This window comes from Apis dorsata, unplaced genomic scaffold (assembly GCF_000469605.1).
Source record: "Apis dorsata unplaced genomic scaffold, Apis dorsata 1.3 scaffold_118, whole genome shotgun sequence".
NCBI classification, from domain to species: Eukaryota; Metazoa; Arthropoda; class Insecta; order Hymenoptera; family Apidae; genus Apis; species Apis dorsata.
In genome coordinates, this window is record NW_006263412.1 from 302416 (window position 1) to 312462 (window position 10047).

General features: G+C 48.9%; 1 protein-coding gene across 12 annotated transcripts in view; it reads right to left on the reverse strand.

Annotated features, from left to right (window-relative positions):
• Positions 1–10047, reverse strand: part of LOC102674684 — a 77649-nt gene that overhangs the window by 32543 nt on the left and 35059 nt on the right. Inside the window, exon 1 of one of the 12 annotated variants that reach the window (XM_006612710.2) lies at positions 113–245. The exons of the other annotated variants lie outside the window; for them this stretch is intronic. The gene's annotated coding sequence lies outside the window, so the exon portion shown is untranslated. Of the gene's footprint in view, positions 1–112; positions 246–10047 lie in introns of those variants that run through there. 12 annotated transcript variants of the gene reach the window in all.

Sequence of the window (10047 nt, forward strand, 5' to 3'; positions counted from 1 at the left end):
CTCCTCGATCATCGGTGGAGATTTTCCCCGTCTCAGGCGCGCTTTAATCGAATTCCCAAGTTCTCACAGGAATGAAACGGTGATCTTCGATACGGGATTAAGAGCGGCTTACCGCAACGCCGCCGTTAGCGGCTATTCCTGCCAAGACTAGTTCCGGCTCATCGAGTCGTGCCCACGGTTCGTTGTCCTTTCGTGAGCCAGCGTCGGGATCCGATGAAATCGATGGATCGGTCGAGAGGGGGGGGCGGAGGGAGGCGAGAGGGAAACATGGATCGTGGAGGATCGTCCGCCGCGAAAATTCGAAATCGTGGCGTGGGGGGGGAAGAATGGTTGGCGAATTCCTTTTCACGGTTCCTTTTTACTCGATTCGTGGTCGGGGTTGGCGGAAAAAGAAGGGATGGAGGGAGGATGGATGGAAGAAGGCACGAGCGGACGACGCGGCGTGACGCGGCGATTCGCGAGGAGCGCGTCTCGGAGGGAAAGTTGGCGTCGCGGATGGCCGATGCCGACTACGAAAGCTCGACGTCGCGCCAGCCGAGGCCTGTGCGCCGCTACGTCTACGTATACCTGGACGCGTGCGCGTTGCGAGTCGAGCAGGTGCGAAATGCACGCGACTCTCCACCTACGATACCGACCAACGTGCCTCCCCGACCACGCTCACGATCTTCCATTACTCTCGCCTTTTCGCCCCCGACGATCCATTATTCCCCGATCGTTATCGATAAAACCGACCCCCTTCGAACCCTGACGAGAAAATGAAAAACTTTCGAGATTCCGTTGCGTTGCCTTTTCGCCGTTTCGTTTTTCGAACGTTATAATAGACGCAAACGTCTCGTGATTATCAATATCCAACCCCACTCCTCGGTAACCAATCCTCGCGCAATACACCGATCGATACGAAACGAACAGTTAATTTCACTCCGATTGTTATTGGTATTCACGATTAACGCGTTCCATTTCCGATCGAGCATCTCCGCGCCGACAAATTGAAAATAATCGAAAGTTATCCAAGTTATCGGTAATATCGCCGATTTTTCCTCGATCGCCGGAAATTTTATCGAACGAAAAAAGGGGAATCTGGGGAATCAGAATCGCGGCGAGGCGAAAGGGAGAAACAATTATTCCGTTGTTCGGTGGAGAGCCGATGCGCACGAATGAATTGGAGGGAGTAGTTTAAAGGCGATAATAAGCTCGGTCGTTTGTAAACGCGTGCCGCGGGGAAATCTTGGCAAATGGAAAAAAGGATGGAAATTAACTTTCCATCCTCCGTTCCGTTTCCTCTTCCTCTTTGGCCGATTGACCGAGCGAGATCTCCTTTCTCTCGGAGGAGGAGGAGGAGGAGGAAAGAAAACGCGCTCCGAGAGATCGGAGGGACCACGAGAGCGCGGCGTGGATAGATCCAGCCGGCATAAAAATTTCCTCCTCCTAACGGGATAATCGTTTTTTCCCGCCTCTCCGCTAGGCTTCGTACTTCTCCTCCTCCTCCTCCTCCTCCTCCTCCGCTACTTTATTTCACTTTGTTCCGCAAACTGAAACTGACGCAACAGCCAATTTCGTTCGTTACGGTAACGATAACGGTAATTGTTAAAACCGTGTGCGCGTTCTACGCGCGGTGAGTAGTCCCGACGACGACGGAGGAGGGAGGGGGAAAGAATACCTATCGTGCCTCAAAGCGGGGACGATATCAAAGCGGGAGAGCGCCGCTTTTTTCTCGATGGCCCGCGACCGTTTTTTTACCCCCCCCCCCCCCTCTCTCCCCGATATCGCTTTTACGTCCGATTCGGGGACGTAAAAATCGAGACACGGATCGAGCCGAGAGAGCGGAGAGAAGTGGAGTAATACGCGCGATAATGCGTTTATCGCGCGAATATCGATAGGTATATTCTCCCTCGATCGCGAAAAAGTTGATCGTTTCGTCTAGGAGGGAGATTCATCGACAGGGAGGGGGGAGTGAAGGAGGGAAGGGGATAGGACAAACGCGAAGAAACGCAATGGAAACGCGTCGAAATTCCGTTCCCTTTATACCCGGTTGCGGTACTCCTTTGAAAACAGTTGCGGTAGAAATCCCAGTTCGTAGAATATATAGACGATAAATTCCGCTGCGGTTTGCAACGGATTGAGAAGACAGCGAAATTGTTTTCGCTGAAAACCGCGTATATGGCCGAGCCAACGATTTGCGGTTACGCCATCAAAGACGTTGTACTTTGCCCGTTTGCTCGCCAGCTTCTACTAGAAATTGGCGTAAATCGATTATCCGTTCATTAATCGACCCACGCGCGCACTATAAACGATCGAGTCTGCGAGCGGGAACGGTAGGATGGACCTTCGGAAATTACGTCGTTTCGAATACCGGTTCAGAGACAGAGAAAGAGAGAGAGAAAGAGAGAGAGAGAAAGAGACGGACAAATTCGTATTTCTTATTGGCGGTTCATCCGAATATGGACGTGGTCCACTTCCCCCTCTCTCTCTCTCTCTCTCTCTCTCTCTCTCTCTCCCCTTTTCGGTTTTGTTTCTCGCTGGAATTCGTCCTTCCCGTCCATCCATCGAGATATTACTCCGAGGTATTGCTCGCCTGCGAAAAGCAGAGAGGAGTTAGGATAGGATAGGTAGGAAGGCGGACTGCAATCGTTCTTTGTTAAAATCGCGCTTATCTCTGAATGAATAATTTATCGTCCCGTTTATCTTTTTCCACGCGAGAGGCGTTGCCCGCTAACGAAACGATCAACGTTTAAAAATAAAATTAACATAAAACAGAGCCGAGGAGGGTGATTTAAGACGCGTAAAAAACTTCTTGAGAGGAGATTCGGTTCGGGAGGACGTTGAACCGTTGGGTATTCCCCTATGCGATTCGCCGCCGAATCGACTCGAAATACATAAATTGAGCGAATATCGCGATAATAATAATAATAATCAACGAGACGGTGTAACGCGATTCTTTCAACGCGTACGAACACGCTTTTGTAAACCCGATCGCGAACGGATCGCGGCGGGACAAAAGAGGATGTAATGGCCGGTATGCGTAAACTCGAGCCCGATATAAATTTCAATTCGAGCGGGAATCGATTCCACGCCGCTATTACATAGCTCATATGGAGCTGTGCTAACCGCTGCTGGTTAAATGGATCGACACCTCCCTCCTAATTGGCGAATCGACGCCTCGATTCCTTTTTCCTCGACTCGGAATTCGAAGCTCGCGCTAGTTAACCCGAATAAATAGAAACGTTCCGCGTCTGGCGGAAGATAGTATCGACCATCCTTTCCCTCCCTCCACCTTTCTCCACTCCTCCTCCCTTCCTCTCTTTCCGCTTTCCTATCGCTTTCCCTCGCACCCTTCGTCTTCTCAAGCCCTTCTGTTGCACCACCTCGAGCAACCTGACCGTCTGAAACGTAACCTGCCGTCGAGGGGAAGGGGGAGAGACCGAAGGGACGAGCAGAGACCGAACTCGAGGGTGTAGCTTTCACGACCTTTCCAGGCTACGGAGTTAATATTTATCGAGGCTGCCTGTAATTTTCTTGGGAACTGGCTGCGTTCTCCTCGTTCCCGAGGATGAAACCAGAGGGAAGAGAAAATAATTAAGATAACTCCGATCCTCGTGTATTTTTCGGTAAAATATATATATATATATTTTTTATTCCTTTTCTCTCTCTCTTCTCTCAGTCTCGATCACACGCTTTTTATTGGGAAAATAGTAGATTCGACGAGGGATCGAATTATTATTTGAAATTTTTCGTTCCCTCGACAACAGTCGTTTATGAATAAGATTAATACGAAAGCGATCGAACGCACGAGTGTACACGAAACGCGAGAATATCAACAAGTTTCGTACTCCTCGTTCTTCGTTTCGGGAACAATGACAGGAGCGAGAAACAGGGGGAGGCACGAAGCACGCGGATCGAGACTAGAATCGTACTCGGCAACGTTCCTCTTGTATTCCTGCTTCCTACTTGCCGCTTGATTTACAGCGCCCACGCCCGCTATCGCCCACGATTTCCACCTCCCTCCCTCTCTCGCTCGCTCTCCCGATTAATCGGTCCATCCTGTGCCGGCGCTAATTTATAGGCGCGCTAATCGTTTCGTGCGAATTGTCAACAAGTGGCCGATTCTCGACCGCTTGCGACGCGGAAACCGAGCTACGGGATATCGCCAATTTTTCCATCCCTTTCTCTCAAACTGGATCGCGGGATTCTGGTTACCTAGTGACATCGATCGGTACGGGGGTGATGGTAGAAAGGTAGAAAGGCCGACAAAAAGGAGAGGGAAGAAAAAGGGAAAAGAGAATAAAAATTAACGTTAAAACGAAGGTTCACGGAATGTCGGGGTAGGCGATCCTCGGGGGAGGCCGAAAATGCACTTTTTATCGCGGCACATCTTGTATGCGGCGGTGTATCAGGCCCGCGCATACATATTTCCTAGCACGTTTCCCGCACGTAGCCCGTTCTCTCCACTGCCACGTCCCACGTTCTCGATCGTCTCCTCCTAGGTAGGCTACGTAAACGTGCAAGGTCGGCCCTGCTCGTGCTCCCTCTGCCGTGTATCGAGGAATCAACGAACCGTTCCCTGAGAAAGAAACCCTTCCAATTCTCTTCCGCGATGTCCACGAGTGTTTCTTCTTCTTCGAGAGAGAAAGAGAGAAACATCGTATTAATCCAACCCATAGGCGAGAAAGTAGGACGAGTAAAGTGCAAGGTCGGCCCTGCTCGTGCTCCCTCTATCGTGTATCGAGGAATCAACGAATCGTTGCGCTGTCCTCGCTGAGAGAAAGGCCCTTTCAATTCTCTTCCGCGATGTCCACTCGCCACGAGTGTTTCTTTTTCGAGAGAGAGAAAGAGAAAAACATCGTATTAATCCAGCCCATAGGCGAGAAAGTAGGACGAGTAAAGTGCAAGGTCGGCCTTGCTCGTACTCCCTCTATCGTGTATCGAGGAATCAACGAATCGTTGCGCTGTCCTCGCTGAGAGAAAGGCCCTTTCAATTCTCTTCCACGAAAAAAGCGATGTCCACTCGCCACGAATATTTCTTCTTCTTCTTCTTCGAGAGAGAGAGAAATATCGAGATTCGTATTAATCCACCCCATAGGTAGAATGTGGAACGAGTAAAGTCTTTTTCTTGCGGCCCTACCATCCTCGAGCAAGGAGAGGAGAATAAACATTGCTCGACAAAGTTTGGAGGAGATTAAGCGGTTACTCTTCGTCGAGCCGTCGCCTCGGGCCCTCGGCAACGTCGCGAGCGTCATCCGACGAAGTCGAGATTTTCCCAAGTTGAGAGAAAAGATGGTGGAATCTATTTAACGCGTGTCTTTATCTCTCCTTTTCTTCCTTTCTTTTGAAACGAAGAGAAAAACGACGGTGGAAGCAGAGAAGGGAAAGGGGGAGGATACGTGTCGTCGATTGGATTCCGACTAATTCGATGGGAAAAAAGAGGGGATGGAAGGGAGAGACGATCTTGAGATTAAACGAAACTCGTGCTCCGTGGTGGTGGTGGTGGTGGTCGGTCTATCGAGGTACGTAGCCGGTCGGTTTAATCCGGTGGTGATCACTTTTCCGAAGAGAAAGATTTATGGGATCCGTTTTAAAGCCGATTAAGAAGGAAGACGACTGGAACGTTTCGTAACCCCCAGCCTGTTCTTAATGACTTATACGAGGTGCAATTTCCAGCGACGTTCGGTGGAACGTACACTCGACCGCCACGAGTCTTTAATCAATTATGCAAATCATTTGCGGACTACCGCCGCGCTTCCTTCCTTCCCCCTCTCCTTTGCCGCGAGGACGCGCAATCCCAAGTTCCCTTTCCCTTTGTACGCACGACATCCTCCGTACCACAGTCTTCCGCCGGTACTCGTTTGGCCGCGCCCAATTTCACGTCCTTCCAATCCTCCCTGTTTTTTCCCTCTCGCTTCCGAAACAACTCGGTTAGCTCGCGGCTTGTTTATTAAAACTTTCGAATTAACTCGCTTTAGACGCGTTCGTTTTATACTTTCGTGGCCTCCCTCTATATATATATATACACAGACTTATGCGTATTATTTATTCCTATCTCTCCCTTTTTCCACCTCTGAAATGTTCCTAGAAGCTAAAACACGAGGCTTTCTCTCTCGTGAGTGACGATCCCCGCATCATCGTCATCCAACGCAGTTTCGCGACTATAACCTTTTCGTATCCCTCTCCTTCCAGCTTCGCTCGCTCGCTCGCTCCTCTCTAACGAGTTATGTTTCGCGCCCTCGTCGCGAAAGTTCGGATACGAGATTACCGGCGCTGGTCGGCTCTCGAGCTCCGTTCCCTCCGATATTATGGAAAGCGCGAGAGCTCGATGCCCGAAAACGAAGGAGGGACGAGGAACAAGCGAAACGAGAGTATCGAGCCGCTCCATCTCCTCCCTCCTAGAGACGAACCAGTCCTTTTCCCAAGGAAACGAGATTTATTGCGCGTCGCGTATATACATATATATATATACACGCTCGAGCACGACGACGGGGCTCGAAACATCCGCTTTACGATAAGAAACCAGATGTATGCACTCGTATTGCCAATCGCGTTTTCGGGTAACCACCGTTCCCCTTTTCGAAAGGAAAAGTGCAGCGGATATATATATATATTCGAGCGAATTGGAGCGTATCGATACCGACAAATCCTTCTGAAACGTTGGAAAGATTCGGTTCCGTTCGCGGATTAATCGCGTGGACAAAGAAGCTAAAAGACGATGTGATCGCGAAGGATGCTTTCAAGTCGGTTGAAACCGCCACGCATTTCGTCGCATTTCGTATGCCGCGTTCCACCTTGCTACTACCTCTCTGGGAGTTGGTCGTAGAGATAACTAAACGGAAAGAATCGCGTAAAAAGGGATGCACGTCGGCCCGCTTAATTTTTTAAACCTTCCACCCGTCCTCCCTTTGCATAAATTACGACTATTATATTTTCGCGTGCGTGAGACGAAAAAAGAAGAGAAAGGAGGAAAGAGAAAAATGGAAAATGGAAGCGAGGTTCGATCGAGGTGGGTGTTCGACCTCGATAAATATATATTTCGGTATACCGATGATACGACAGGAATAGAATTTCGTTAGGGCAAATGTCGGGTAGCGACTGTAACTTTAACGGGTCAATCTTGCATTATTTAATAATCCATCTTGCCCCCCCGGCTACTATCGCTTCCCAATCGATTCTTCATTCAAAGACGTCTATTGTGACGGAAGAGGCGGCACGATATTTCCGATTACGTCCTTTTTATTCTACGATTACGAATATTTATGGAAATGGAATTTGGAGTTTCGTTGGAACACGCGTGCAAAGTGGAAAGTTAGGTTATACACGCGTTATGGACGTGGATGGATGGACGGATGGATGGATGGATGGATGGATGGATGGATGGGTCGAAGTTTTGGAAAAGTAGGATGCGAAAAGTGTGAGCGATGGAGGAGAGAAGGAAAGGAATAATCGTCGTCCAAGTTTCGCACAGATTCGGGAATTGGCTGACCAAGATCCAACTACACCGAAAGTCGAGTCCTAGCCAACTTATCCATCGAATTAGAGAAAAGTGTTCTCGTGGTGTCCCGTGCACACCCCTGTGCAAACTTCTCCGTTAATCTCCTGGAAACCCCCCACGGGCCTCGATTTATCGGCGATATCCGGATACGCGAATACTTCTTCTCACCGTCTACTATCCACTTCCAACTCCTTTCCCCTCTCCTTTCGATCCGACATTCGTTTTACAACGGGCTCGCGAAGCTCTGTTTTTTCGTTTATCTGGGATATCGCGTCGATCCTCCTCGAATCGACGGGACAATCTCGAGTGGCGAAAGTCGATATCGATGGAACCAGTGATATATAAAATTCCGCGTTCGAAATTCTAAGTAAGGATTCGGCTAAGCAAGAAATCAGAGAGAGAGAGAGAGAGTTTATCGAGCATCTATCCCAAACATAGATTAAAAACGCAGCGATAAGATTGAAGCGTAGTGTTCGAGGACGACGATGGGAAGCGAGGAGGAATTGGAAAAACCGCTCGAATCAGGCTTACCCTCGACTCATTACTTTGAATTATTCGAATAATATTTTCCTGTCTGACTGAGAAATCAATGCGTCTACCCGGCCGATGCATAATTCATGGCATAGTATCGGACAGATCGAAGATTAATAGCTCTGATCAGACGCTCTCTAATCGAACGCTTACCGCCTACTTTTCCTTCCTTCCTCCCTCCCTCTCTTCTTTCTCCTACCTCCCATTCCGTTTCCACTCTCTCTCTCTCCCACCCCTTTCGTTTATCTCTTCCAGAAGCTGTCTCGCATCCTACGATAAAATCGATAGATAGCCCCGGACAGGATGAATTCGAACGATTTCGAGAATCTAATACATACTCCTCTCTTTCAACCTCCTTCAACGTTAATTTCATTTTTCACGGGGGAGGAGAAAATTAAACGTAATTAATCCATATATATNAAAGCCGCTGTAAAACTTGATAAAAAGTTTTCTCGCGTTGCAACTTTTCCCTCCGATTCCTGATGCGACGGAAGATGGAGAGAAAGAGGAAGAGAGAGAGAGAGGGGTGCTTCGTGGATCGTCATCTTGCTCGGCGCAGATTATCCGATTAAAGGCTAGACGATCCTTGAAATCGCTTCGCGGTAATGGTTAACGAGCAAAACTGTTTTTGCGAGGGAAGCGACGCACCGAAGCTTACCAGCCGCCAAAGCTTATCCCGAACGGAAAGCAACTTTTCTCTCCGGGTAACTAGGAACCCGGCCAATAAAAGTTTGTCCTCGCATAACGCGAGAAGAAACAATTTTGGATCGCATCGTACCCGTACGAACACCTAATTGAGACGAGCACGTACCACCTAATAACTTTCGAGTTCGATTCCGGAAATTGAATGACGTGACGCAAAAGCTAAACGCTTTTCCTCCCGGCCGAGAAGGAGGAGGAGGAGGAGGAGGAAGAGGAGGAGAGGGGGGGAAAAAAGAAAAGAAAAATTATGCCTCCGGGCAGAGTTTGAAAAGAATCGAGGGAAGGGAGGGGAGCAGCCGATAAGATGGAATATCGCCGCCCCTCCCCCCTTTAATTCGAGTTAATCGAACGCGGAGAGACGAAACGAGGCGAGAATTTCGTTTCGACGTCGCGATTTGGTAAAGGAATAATTTTGTTTAGATCTATTTAGATCGTTTCTCTTTCTTTCGAATTTGCACGTTTACTTACTACGCGGATCGATCGTTATTTTCTTTCGTCAGATGATCGCCGGGGATAACGAAGTAACGTATTTCTTTTCTCGGAACGCGGAAATCACGTGTACTTACCAACGAGAAAACTTTCCCGAGATTTTATCCCGGCCGACGTTCAACAACGTGATACATCACTTTGTACGTCGCATCGAGACCGCTTAGACTCGATAAAATTGCTAGCAATTTATCGAGAAGATCGATAATTGTCGTTTAAAAAAAAATACCCAACGATTTTTCGAATCCCTAGCTACAAACGACTCGACTTTTCAAAACTTAGACGAATCGGTTCGTTCGATAAGTTTATCGAGTGGCCAGATACAAATTGCCACGTCCACCAACTTTATTTCGTTCCAGATGTACGCAAGCGATTGCTCTAATAATAAACGGATCGTTTTCGAACCAAAACTCTCTCCTAAACGTATCGCGCTTCTTTTCGAATCGAACACGTTTCTCGGATCTCGACAAATAACGTACCTGCTCGCGTACCATTTTTTCCCGACGATTCGACGACGATTCGAAACGATCGATTCACGTAGTGGAAGAGGCCACGACCTCGGACGAATTCGTTTCGAGCGACACGCGTTCCAAGGCGATCGGGCGCAGGACGAAAGAAAGAACGTAGACAGAGAGAGAGAGAGGAAGGGAGGGAAGGACGCGTAACGCGGAGAAAAGTGGCGGTAGGAGGCATATAATGGCGAGTATTACGGGCACTTAGTCACTTTTGTGCTTGGGCCGGCATTGTGCTAAGACAAAAGATGGCGAATCCCCGGGAGCGATTCAACTGTCCCACGCGAGACAGTGGCGGCGGAGGCGGCGGCGACGGTGGCGGTGACTGTGGCGGCACTC